We start from the raw sequence: 13,490 nt of genomic DNA, 5'->3' as shown, positions 1-13,490 counted from the left end.
TGCCGGTAGACTCAAGCACAGATGTCTGGATCCCTCTGAGCCTATAAATCCCCCCACCCTGGCCTGCCCGAGAGGAAAATCTGGCCCAGCTCTGAAAGGGGCCCTCATGCGCTCCTCTAGTGTGAAGTGAGGAAGGCGAGCTCGCCTTTGGCCAGTCGCTCCCTGAGCCCTGCCTCTCCCTGTCCACAGCTGTGCACGGCTGCTGGACTCATTTGAGCTGAGTTCAGCACATGCTATGGAATGCTGTGTTCATGATGTTGTGATGTAGGCCCTCATTCTCTTTGGACTTGAACTTTTTCCTTTTCCATTATAAAAGTGAATGTTCATTATGGAAAAATGCAGAAAAGGAGAAAGAGAAAAAGAACACATACAGTCTTCCAACTCCAAAACAATCCATTAATAGTTTACCAGTTTCCCTCTAGCACTATTCTAGGCATAGGTACAGAGCTCACACACTCTGAGCCTAGTTTTGGGTTCCTTGCAGTCTATTCAGCCTTATCTCTGTCTGGGTGATCTGCTCACTTTTAGGTTAAAGCCTCCCACAGTGACTGTGGATGATCAGTTTCTCTTGCATCTCTTGTCAGTCTTAGCCTCACACATTTCCAAGCTATGCAGTTAAGTGCACAAATGTTCATATTTGTCACCATTACAGCCTTCTGGGGGAGTTGCACCTTTTATTAGGATTAAATATTCCTGTTTATTTCCTTTAACGCTTTTTGCCTGGATTTTGTCATCGTCTTTTTTTTTTTTTTTTTTTTTTTGCTTAGTGTGTTTTGTTCCATCTCTCTATTTTCCTTCTCCCTTTGTTATTTGGCTGGGCAAGGAGTTTATCTAGCTTAGGGGGAGTATTATGTCACAGTTATTTTTGGAAAATATTATGGACTGAGTATATATTATTCCAATGTATTATTTTACATAACTAGTCTTCTATTAACACATATTTAGGCTGTGAATATTTTTATATTAAATAACTATGTTGAATGTTTTTTAATGCATTTGACCTGTTTTTTAAAAATTACCTTCTATTGTGCTTTCTTTTCTGATTATATAACATCATTTAAATATTGAGGCCAGGTGCAGTGGTTCACACCTATAATCCCAGCACTTTGGGAGGCCGAGGCAGGTGGATCACCAGAGGTCAGGAGTTCGAGACCAGCCTGGCCAACATGGCGAAACCCTGTCTCTACTAAAAATACAAAAAATTAGCCGGGCGTGGTGGCATGCGCCTGTAATCCCAGCTACTCTGGAGGCTGAGGCAGATAGAATGGCTTGAACCCAGGAGGCAGAGGTCACAGTGAGCAGAGATTGTGCCACTGTACTCCAGCCTGGGTGACAGAGTGAGACTCTGTCTCAAAAATATATATATATATTGAGGCTGGGGCTGGGCGTGGTGGCTCACGCCTATAATCCCAGCACTTTGGGAAGCAGAGGCGGGCGGATCGCTTGAGGTCAGGAGTTTGAGACCAGCCTGACCAACATGGTGAAACCCCGTCTCTACCCAAAAATACAAATATTAGCTGGGTGTAGTGGCGCATACTTGTTGTCCCAGCTGCTTGGGAGGCTGAGGTGGGAGGATCACTTGAACCCAGGAGGTGGAGGTTGCAGTGAGCCAAGATCATGCCACTGCACTCCAGCCTGGGCAACAGAGTGAGACCCTGTTTCAAAATAAATAAATAAATAAATATTGAAAAATATAGTGAAGCACATAAAAGAGAGTAAAAGTCACTTGTAATCCTACTTCCTATCACCAAAAAACTTCCATTAATATTTTGGTACATACTCAGGCAATTTTACCTTTTACTATACTTGCATGTGCATTTTTTAAAACAAAATCACTATCACACTGTATATGCTATTTTTTTACTCCCTTTGGTCTTAACAGTATAAAATAACTCTACAATGGAAGAGTATTTTTCATGTCATTTGTAGTTTTCGAAGACTTGATTTTTTTTTTTTTTTTTTTTTTTTTAATAGAGACAAAAATCTCACTATGTTGCCCAGGCTGGTCTCAAACTCCTGGCTTCAAGCAGTCCTACCACCGTGGCCTCCCAAAGTGCTGGGATTATAGGCATGAGCTACCACACCTGGCTATAGACCTGATTCTTAATGGACTCATGTAGCATTTCATCAAAACAATGTATAGTTTAGTTAATCACTCTCCTGTTGTTGAACATTTGTTTCTGTTTTTTGATCATTATAGATAACAGTGCTTTCAACATCCTGATCATGTGCATGTCTGTATTTCTTTCTTTCCTTTGATTATACTCCTAGAAATGGAATTCTGGTCAAAGGGTGTGAATACTAAAGGCCATTGATACAGCAAGGCTTCTGTTATTGATGTGTGTCAGTTTTGGATAGACCTGCTTCTCTGTTTTCACATCTAAATCTAGACTTCTTAACATTTCTCCATCTCTTTTGCCACAGTTTTTCTCTTTGCTGTGATATCCTTCAAGATAGCTCTTCCCGGGGGCCCCTTGGGTTTTCCATGCAAGCCAAGGTAGTGTCTTATCTCCGTATCCACAGTGCCTAATACTACACATTACTTAGGATGTGCTGAAAAATTAGTACTTGCTGTTATTATCACTGTTATGACCAGAAAAGGCAGCCATTGCTGCTCTTAAGCTCTCTCCAGGGCCTGGCAGTGGCTGCCAGCCTAGTGATGGGGCTCTGCCCATCTCCTGCAGCTGGGCTACTTCATAATAGAATATGTGTCCCCTCCCCGAGTTGTAGCCCCTCCAGGAACTATTGCTATGGCAAAAAAGGGTTTCTGGCAACCACAGCCTCTCATTGCTCCATCCTCTGGCCCTTAGATCAGGAAATTATTTTATTCAACCCAGATGCAGCATGAATATATGATAAATTAGTGGTCTCCATTAATGTTCTTTGGATCCACTGTGTTATTTATTCTTCCTTGACTTAATGGGGAGACAGTCAATAGAGAAAGGTAGTCCTGCTCTAGAGAATTGTAAAAGTTTTACTTGGTAAAAGTTGTCTAAGGTATATTAGCAAGTAGGGGAAGAAAATTGGGGGAAAGTTCAAAACCACTGTCCCAATTAATATTATACACCCATATTAGTATATGGATAGGAAAAAAACCAGGAACGTCAATTCTTTTTTTTTTTTCTGTTGTCTCTTGGGAATACAATTATAAGATACTTTTGTGGTTCTTTTGTTTATTTTGTGTTCTCCTTTTTTCCCCAGTATGTAAGAATTACAAGTGAATAGAAAATAAATAAGTGAGATAGAACTGTTGATTTTTTTCATTATATATTTCTGTTGTACTTGAATTTTTTAATAATTATGTATTACCTTTGCAACCAGATAAAAATGAATAAGATTAGAAAATCTTCTATGATAAAATACACTACAGAGAGTTTAGCAATGGCCTGAGGGGTCATCAAGGAAGACTGCCTAGCAAGGGTGGAGGGATTTGGGTTGGACCTGGAATGGCTCACAGATGATAAGGATGAAAGGGAGATAGCATTTCAGGCTTGAGAAGGGAATATGGGATGACTGATGCCATCTAGATATAAGAAGTAATAAGTAAGAAATTACTCAAGCATATGTGCTGATTTCCATGTCTGGCAACCATGATTTCCTTCTCTGAGCACTTCAAACTTTGTCCCTTGGTCCAAGGTCATATATTTTCTATAACTAGCTTATTTGGCTGACATGGAGATGAGCTTGGGGGTGGATGGCACATGTGTGTTAGGGAAAGCAACCAGAAACCAGACTGTCTTGTATTGGGTATCCAAGGGAGAAAATACAGTCATGGGTTCTTAGTTTCTCTTTCTGGTTGGGCCAGTAAAGCCCCTTCTTTATCCCTCTTTTCTGCTTATCACTAGAAACAGAAACTAAAAACCATGGCTTCAGGCTGCTAAAAGCCTAAAATAAAACAAACAGAACAACAACAAAATAAGGCGAGTTGGACAAGCTTGGAGAGTATAGCTGACAAGTTAGTCTGTAGTCTATCTCAAGAGGAACTCCTGACTCTCTGCTGTTCTTTACTATTCTTGGAGTAGTAGAATATTACTGTTCTTTATTGTTCCTGGAAGCCACTGCAAATAGTTGATATTGGGCCAGGTGCGGTGGCTCATGCCTGTAATCCTAGCACTTTGGGAGGCCGAGACAGGTGAATTGTCTGAGCTCAGGAGTTCAAGACCAGCCTGGGCAAGATGGTGAAACCCTGTCTCTCATAAAATACAAAAAATCGACCAGGCTTGGTGGCAGGCGCCTGTAATCCCAACTACTCAGGAGGCTGAGGCACGAGAATTGCTAGAACCCGGGAGGCAGAGGCTGCAGTGAGCTGAGATCGTGCCACTTCATTCCAGCCTGGGCAACAAAGCGAAACTCTGTCTCCAAAAAAAAAAGTTGTTGACTGTTGTAATTTAAAGCTCGTCATTTTTTATTTAGTAATAACACTCATTAGCGTAGTATCTATGATGAACCAGGTTCTGCACAAAGTACCTTATGTTCATGGCCTCATATCATCTCCAAAACTCTGCAAGATAGGATTCATCATCACTTATAGGGAGAGATCTGAAGGTTTAAAATTGTGCCCAAGGTCACACAGCTGTTAAGGAATCCCAGAACTGGGATTCCATAGGGTATTCAGAGTGCCTCTCTTGCCATAGGCTTACCACAAAAAGTCAAAGTTTGGTTATAATAAAGCCTGAAGTTGGGCAGGATTTAAAAATAGTCACCAGACTTTTGAGTTGGAGCATCCCACCTCAGTGCTGTTCACTTTCTTTTTTTTTTTTTTTTTTTTTGAGACGGAGTCTTGCTCTGCCACCTAGGCTGGAGTGCAGTGGCCGGATCTCAGCTCACTGCAAGCTCCGCCTCTCGGGTTTTGTACGCCATTCTCCTGCCTCAGCCTCCCGAGTAGCTGGGACTACAGGCACCCGCCTCGTCGCCCGGCTAGTTTTTTTTGTATTTTAAGTAGAGACAGGGTTTCACCATATTAGCCAGGATGGTCTCGATCTCCTGACCTCGTGATCCGCCCGTCTCGGCCTCCCAAAGTGCTGGGATTACAGGCTTGAGCCACCGCGCCCGGCCTGCTGTTCACTTTCTATGGCAGGGAGAGTCATCATTTCCGTTGCAGCTTGTGGAATATTTTGTCATTAACATTATCATGCAAAAGCCATTTTATGGTGCCCAGTGAAGATGATTGGGCTACTGCCCCAAACCTCTGAAAGCCTTCCTAATTTTGGACTTGCACTATGCAAATTATATAATGTTTTCTCCACACCTAAGCCAAATATTTTCTTCTACTTTTCATTCATTCTGCTCAGAATATCTCCAAGCTACAGAAGGTTTTCTTGTTGTACTGTGTCTTTGAGGTTTGACATTTATTGATTGTGAATTAATTGGGTGCCCTTTTACCATGGTTTTAATGTGCATCAATCTGAATCAGATTCTAAACATGTGGTTTTATGTTTATTGTGCCATTTCTAACTCAGTGTTCATTGTCTTTCACGTTCGTCAACTGTGTTTCTTCTTAGTTAATATTTCTTCATTAAAGAAAGTCTGGAAAATAAATGTAGAGAATTAAAAGATGAAAATAAAAATCAGCCAGGTGCAGTGGCTCACACCTGTAATTCCATCACTTTGCGAAGGCAAGAGACAGATGTAGGACTTGAATAGCCAGGGGTTCAAGACTCAGCCCGGGCATATAGTGCGCTAAGGACACCTCCTGTCTTCTACCCAAAAAAAAAAAAAAAATCAAAAATTAAAATAAATAAAATTTTAAAAAAGAAAACAAAATTATCCGTAGTCCCACCATCCAGGGGTGTAACCCCTGTTAACGTTTGGTTGTATTTCAAATTGGATCTTCTCTCACTTAACTCTACATGTGAGGTTCTCTCCTTATCATTAAGCTTTTCTCAAAAAGAATGTTTCTTAACAACTGTTTTAAGATTTCCTTTTATTGTTGCAGTGTAATTTGTTTAATCCCTATTGTAGAACATTTTAGGCTGTTTCCAGATCTTTTATAAACAACAGTGTCCTGCTGAGGGCTTTTCTTTCCCTAGGAGTTATCCTAATGGAAGTCCCCCTAGGAGCCATTTGGTCCAGGTAGTTCAGAGAGATGTGTCTGCTGTTTGCTAATGAATGAATGCATGTATAATAAACAAGCACTAATAGTGGCAGTGCTGTCTGTGATATGGCAATGATAGGTAACTACCATTCCTGCTGACCGAGTGCCGGGGACTTGGCCAAGCCTCTTGTGTACTTTACCTTATCCAATCCTCACTAAAACTTTGTGAGGTACTTATTATTATGCACCTTTTAGAGATGAGGAAACTGAGACCCAGAGAGATGAAAGGTCTCTCAGCCATTGAGTCAACTTGAAGCCATGCCTGTTTTACTCCAAAGCCTATGTTCTTCACCCAGATCCATGTTTTGGAGTCAAACAATTGCACTCAGTTCCTATTCCAATACTTGTGCCAATCACTTACCACTCTGATACTCAAATTTCTCATCTATTAAAAGGGGAAAAATACAAGAACCTGCCCAGCGCCTCTCCTAGGATTAGCATGAGGGTCAAATGTGACAGAGACCACACAGCTGGGAAGTGTTACTTCTCACTTATCATTAATTTCTGTAATGAAGCCTCATAGGAGACTCCTCCAGGATGCTGTTGGATAACATTTTCCTGTCCTGGCCATTATTGCTGTACACTTTGGTTTAACCCACCGCAGTGGCAACATAGGAAAGTGTTTTCCTCTTACAGTCCCACCCCAACCTCCAATCCTTGATAATAAACCATCCGCTACAAAATAGCAATATGGTTAGGATGGTAAGTGTGGAGAATTTCCTTGGCTTGAATACTTTATTGGAGCATGTTATCTGTGGCTGTGGAAAACGGTTTTTGGAACAGGGCGAGGGAGGACCCTGCTGAACAGGCAGCATTAACAAATCAGATCTGTCCCATCATGCCTACCTGCTGGGTTTACATTTCCTCTGACACGTGTAAAGTGCACCTGCCACCCCCCTCCCCCGGCCCCTGACAGACAGTCTCTTTTGCATTTGCAGCATCTTTTCCACATATCCAGCTCAGGCATAAACATGAGCACCATTTCCTCAATCTGCATTATCTCTGTTATGGTCATTGTTGTTTTAGCTGCCAGCAATTATGAGATTTCAGTTTTTGACTCATTTGCTAGGCCAGATTCCCTCATGGAAACTCTTGCTTGTCCTGGAATATTTTTCACTCCGTTCCCAGCATCCCCACACCCAGGGAGATACATGCATGTGCGTCTGTTTTTATGTGGTCCTGCCCAAGGCCAGGTCCCTCACTTTGAGGTGGGCCTCTCCTAGTTAACCGTGGACCAGTGTTTCTAACCCCAGGAACATTTGGCAATGTCTGGAGATGTTTTAGTTGTCATAACTGGGCTGGCTGTGCTGCTGGCATCTGGTGGTTAGAGGCCAAAAATGATGCTAAATATCCTACAATGCACAGGAGAGCCTCCCACAATAAAGAATCTGTAGTCCAAAATGTGGTGGCCAGGTTAAGAACTTTCAAACATTCTACAGGCCAGGAAGTAACCTACAATTCATTTATTTGGGCATGTGTACCCCACCACACTATGAATCTTATCCTAGGGCAATTAGGGTAGGATATTGGTTAAGTATTGGGGCAGGGGGGTTGGCCTGAAATAGACTAGACTTGGATTGTCATTCTAACAGTCACCTTACCGCCGGGTTTTAACTAATAAAGCACCATTCATTGCTGTGTGACCTTCAGCAAAGTGTCACCTTCTTGAGCCTCAAGTTTCCTCATCTGTAAAGAGGGCGGAATCCTTCCCTCTAGAGCTCTCCTCACAGTGCCCAGCACATAGCAAGCATAACATTTAATAATTAAGCAAAAGTTGTTGAGGTCTTACTATGTCAGTTGCTGATGAATCCATCAGCAGGTAGATATGCCTGCCTTCAAGGAGTTTACCTTCTATTGGAAGGAAATAGACATGAAAGAAACAAACAAACCTATAAATATAGCACATATTGAATATAGAGAAAAATAGAGAAGGGCAGAGGGTGTGTAGATGGACAGCAGGGATGCTGGTAGGGATGTGGCTGTTCTTCTCTCTAAAGAGGCATCCTCTTGGAGTTTTTTTCTTCTAGTAGTAGTCACCTGTTCCTCCCTCAACTCAAGTTCTCTCAATATAGTTTTACCCAGTGGTACTGATGATGGATTCAGGGTTAGCTCATGGTATGTAGTCAATGCTGTTGTGAACACCCGCCCATCACCCAGGTGCTGTCCCCAGCCCAGCCCCGCTGCTGCCCACACACTGGTTTGGTATTATTTTATTATTATTCTTTTTTGTAGAGACAGGGTCTTGCTACATTGCCCAGGCTGGTATCAAACTCCTAGCCTCAGGTAATCCTCCCATCTCAGCCTGCCAAAGTGCTAGACTTACAGGTGTGAGTAACCTCACCTGGAAAAATGGTTGGCATTCTTTATTCCTCCCTTGGGATTCTTCTTTCAACATCCAGTCCCCTTCTGAGTGTCGTAAGAAAAAATGTTTCTTTTAATCCAGCCTAATTAAAGGTGTGAATTTGAAGTTTGATTAGTCAGAGATCAGCCATTATTCCTAAAGCTGAGCAAATGCATCCTCTCTCTCTCCTTAACTAGATTTATATTCCTAGAAGGCAGGAGCTGGATCCCATCTCACTGAAACCTCCCCAAAATGCATGTCTTGCATGCAAACAGTAGATGCAGTCCCCATAGTAGAAAGAGCTCAGGCTCTGTTGGAACCAAACAGATCTGGTTTTGAATCTTAGCCTCCCTCAACCTCAGTTTCCTCCTCAGTAGAATGGGAATAAACCCCCAACTTGCAGGGTGGTTATGAGAATCAGAGAGAATATATCAGAAGTGCTAAGTGTAGGCAAAACATATAAAAGACCCTCTGTGATATCCCCCATAGTACCCCGAGCCCAACAATCACCAGGGAAATGCAAAGCAAGAAATCCGTAATGGTAGAGCTCACCTAGTACAGCTTACTGCTCTCCTTTTTCCCATGCCGCAGCAGAAGACAATCTCTAACTCTGGGAAATTTTTAAATAAATTAATTAAAATATGCTCAATCTTACCTTCAAAACACAAAACTGAAATTAAGGTGTAGTTGTTTTAACCTATCAGATTGATAATAATACCTTGTTGATGAGAGTGTGACCAATCTATGAGAGATATGTACCTATCTGAGGAATATAAAGTTGAATAGCCTATTTGGAGGTCAACTTAGTGGTACATCTCAAACATTAAAATGTTCATACTTCTTAGACCAAGGAATTCCACTTAAGGAATTCCTGCCTTTTAGAAGTATCAGCACAAATACACAAAGCATGTTCACTGAGGCACTTTTTGTAATAGACACTGGAAACAATTTTAATGTCCATCAGTTGTGGATTGATTAAATCAATAGGCCTGTGCAGACTATGGGAGGGATACTAACTGTAGCCATTAAAAAAAATAAGTGAATTTGAGGTAATGGAAATGTTTAAGAACTAGATAGAGTGGTAGTTGTACAACCTTGTGAATATACTAAATAGCATTGAATTGTTCACTAAAAAATGGTTAATTGTAGCCTGGGCACAGTGGCTCATGCCTGTAATCCCAGCAGAATGGGAGGCTGAGGCAGGAGGATCTCTTGAGACCAGAAGTTCAAGACCAACCTGGGAAACACAGCAAGACCCCATGTCTACTAAATTAAAAATAAAAAAATTAGCCAGGCACTCACTTAGTGGTGGCACTCATCTATAATCTCAGCTACTCAAGAGGCTGAGGTGGGCGCATCACTTGAGCCCAAGAGTTTGAGGTTACAGTGAGCTATGGTTGCACCACTACGCTCCAGCATGGGCAACAGAGCAAGACCCATCTCCAAGAAACAACAAAAAAAGTAATTGAGTTATGTAAATTTCACCTAAAGATACTGTAAAGTAGAAAGAGAAAACATTCTCTGCCGGGCGCAGTGGCTCAGGCCTGTAATCCCAGCACTTTGGGAGGCCGAGGCAGGCGGATCACAAGGTAGGAGATCGAGACCAACCTGGCTAACACGTTGAAACCCTGTCTCTACTAAAAATACAAAAATACTAGCTGGGCATGGTGGCGGGCGCCTGTAGTCTCAGCTACTTGGGAGGCTGAGGCAGGAGAATGGCGTGAACCCAGGAGGCAGAGCTTTCAGTGAGCCGAGATCACGCCACTGCACTCCAGCCTGGGCAACAGTGAGACTCCATCTCAAAAAAAAAAGAAAAAGAAAAGAAAAGAGAAAACATTCAGTTTTCTATGCGTGTTAACAAATTCATGGAAAAAGTTTGGAAAGAGCTAGAACAAACTTAACAGTTATTACTTCTAGACTTGGGGAAATGAGGGCATTTGTACTTAATTTTATATACTTTTGTAATGTATGAAAATTTAAAGTTAGCATACATGATTTTCAAATTGGTAGGGGGAGTTTAAAGTTAGCCAAGGACTGAAAATATAACAGGGTAGGAGGTTGATTCTCTCAAGTGAAAGTGGAAACTTTCATTTTGAATTTTTTGTGTGTGTTTTCCTTTCTTTCTGCTCTTTAATTCTCAACTCAGCTGCCATCAGAACTGCAAACTGGGTTGAGCAAGTTAATGACTCACCGCACTTGTTTTGACCTTTTAATGCTTGATTCCGAGTGCTGGGGATCTGCGTGCTTTTAGTTACTGGTTACTGTTTACAAGAGACTGTTTTTAACAGATCACAAGGATTTGTAAGATACCATTAGTGAACTGTGTATTTGGTGCAAGTACTTTCTTGACCTGCATAGGGCTGGTCCAGCCATCATGAACTATTAGTGAGCCCAGGAGCTCCCCGCTACTTGTGCCAGCCTAAGGGGCTTGTGTTGCTACTTGCAAACAGAGTGAGATATATATCTCAGAGTGAAATATATATATATGTATATATATATTTTTAGAACTGAAACGAGGTCTTGCTATGTTGCCCAGGGTGGTCTTGAACTCCTCAGCTCAAGCTATTCGCCTGCCTTAGCTTCCCAAAGAGCTGGGATTACAGGCATGAGCCACCAAGCCCCGCCTCATTTTTTCTTTTTTGTTTTTCTTTTTTTTTTTAGAGGGAGTCTTGCTCTGTCGCCCAGGCTGGAGTACAGTGGCGCAATCTCAGCTTACTGCAATCCCCACCTCACGGGTTCAGGCAATTCTGCCTCAGCCTTCCAAGTAGCTGGGATTACAGGCGCCTACCATCACACCCAGCTACTTTTTTTGTATTTTTAGTAGAGACAAGGTTTCACCATGTTGTTCAGGCTAGTCTTGAACTCCTGACCTCAGGTGACCTGCCTGCCTCAACCTCCCAAAGTGTCAGGATTACAGGTGTGAGCCACCACGCCCAGCCATTTTAGACACTTTGGGAGGCCGAGGCGGGTGGATCATGACATCAGGAGATCGAGACCATCCAGGCCAACACAGTGAAATCCCGTCTCTACTAAAAATACAAAAAATTAGCCGGGCGTGGTGGCGGGTGCCTGTAGTCCCAGCTACTCTGTAGGCTGAGGCAGAAGAATGGTGTGAGTGAGCTGAGATCGCGCCACTGCACTCCAGCCTGGGCGAGATGGCATCTCAAAAAAGCAAAACAAAACAAAAGACATAAAAATTTATAAAGGAGGACAGAAATCACCCATAATGTCAACATGAAAAAACAATAGAATTTTATGATGTTCCCTTTATATCTTTGCTCATGTGCATTTTTTGCATAACTATAAAATGTTCACATATAGATTTTTAATCCTGATTTTATTTTAGGCTACATAGAAGGGGGATGTTTACATTTTAAATTATCTCTGAATTGTCTAGATAATATTCCATCCAGCAGGTAATTATAATTTTTTTTTTTCCTGAGACAGAGTCTCACTGTTGTCACCCAGACTGGAGTGCAGTGGCACAATCTCAGCTCACTGCAACCTCCACCTCCCGGGTTCAAGCGATTCTCCTGCCTCAGCCTCCTGAGTAGCTGGGATTACAGGCGCATGCCACCACACCCCAGCTAATTTTTGTACTTTTAGTAGAGACAGGGTTTCACTATGTTGGCCAGGCTGGTGTCAAACTGCTGACCTCAGGTGATCCACCCACCTTGGCTTCCCAAAGTGCTAGGATTACAGGCGTGAGCCACTGTGCCCAGCCAATTATAACTTATTTAACAACGCCCTTATGTTGAATAGTTCTTTTTAAAATTTTTCTTTACTTTCTGGAATTTTGTTGAATCTCAAAATAATTGGGAACTACCTTAGAGTGCCTTTGTGATGAAGCCTCATATGTCATATGCAAATTCAGTTCCTGACCTCAGGAAGTTTATAGTTAAGAGCAGGTGACCAATAATTATAATCAAGTGTGATCGTTGCTATATAAGAGGTATGTCTAAATTGCTCTGGGGTAGGAGGATGGGAAAATATTGGTAAAGACTTCTTAGAGGAGGTGCTGTTTGAGTTACATCCTTACATCCTGAGGGCAGTTAAGAGTTAGCCAGCTATGGCCAGGCACGGTGGCTCACGCCTGTAATCCCAGCATTCTGGGAGGCCGAGGCAGGTGGATCATGAGGTCAGGAGATCGAGACCATCCTGGCTAACACGGTGAAACTCCGTCTCTACTAAAATACAAAAAATTAGCTGGGCGTGGTGGCGGGCGCCTGTAGTCCCAGCTACTTAGGAGGCTGAGGCAGGAGAATGGCGTGAACCCAGGAGGTGGAGCTTGCAGTGAGCCGAGATCGCACCACTGCACTCCAGCCTGGGCGACAAAGAGAGACTCTGTCTCAGGAAAAAAAAAAAAAAAGAGTTAGCCAGGTATGAAGTGATGGAAACACATTCCAGGAAGAGAAGATTGCTTGAAGGGAGTCTAGAGGGATGGCAAAGTATGACGTATTTAGGGAATGACAGCCTAGTATGGTTGGAGAAATGGAGGCTCATGGATGAGTGGCAGAATGGGATCCTAAATATGGAGGCTGTGGTCAGATTACAAGAGACTTTCTGTGCCAAGCTGAGGAGTTGAAACTTCACGCGGAAGGCCACAGAGAGCCATGGCGGGGAACACTTCCTAAATAAGAATGTGGTTTGGGAGCACAGCAACCTCATTGCTTTGGCAAAGTCTCCAGTAAATGTAATGAAATCTTCTAGTATGAAGACTGAAAATGATGCACTCAGCTTTTTTCCGGATCATTTGTATTTGTCATGTAAAGCATTTTGGTAGCATGTTTAAGTCACAGAGGTGGACTCGGATGGTTAGACTGCCCCAGAGTCTACTGGGGCCTCTTTGGGAAACAGGAAAATACCTCAGGGACAGGAATCATGTGCTGCGAAGATGGTATTTAGTATGTATATTCGTCAGGACTTTTCAAGTTGACAGAACCCCAACTGAGATAATAGAAAGGGAAATGTCTTTCTATACGTAACGAAAATGTCTAAGGGTAGTTCTTTCTGGTTTCAGGCACAGTGGGATCCAGAGGCTTAAGCAGTATTGGT

The 13,490-nt window shown here is 42.5% G+C and overlaps 1 protein-coding gene across 7 annotated transcripts in view; it reads left to right on the top strand.

Annotated features, from left to right (window-relative positions):
• Positions 1-13,490, top strand: part of ARHGEF3 (Rho guanine nucleotide exchange factor 3) — a 348,389-nt gene that overhangs the window by 302,737 nt on the left and 32,162 nt on the right. The window lies entirely within an intron of this gene.

This window comes from Rhinopithecus bieti, unplaced genomic scaffold (assembly GCF_001698545.2).
Source record: "Rhinopithecus bieti isolate Rb0 unplaced genomic scaffold, ASM169854v2 scaffold_21649, whole genome shotgun sequence".
Lineage (NCBI taxonomy): Eukaryota > Metazoa > Chordata > Mammalia > Primates > Cercopithecidae > Rhinopithecus > Rhinopithecus bieti.
The sequence above is the reverse complement of the archived record's forward strand: the minus strand, read 5'-3'. Positions and strand labels throughout refer to the sequence as shown.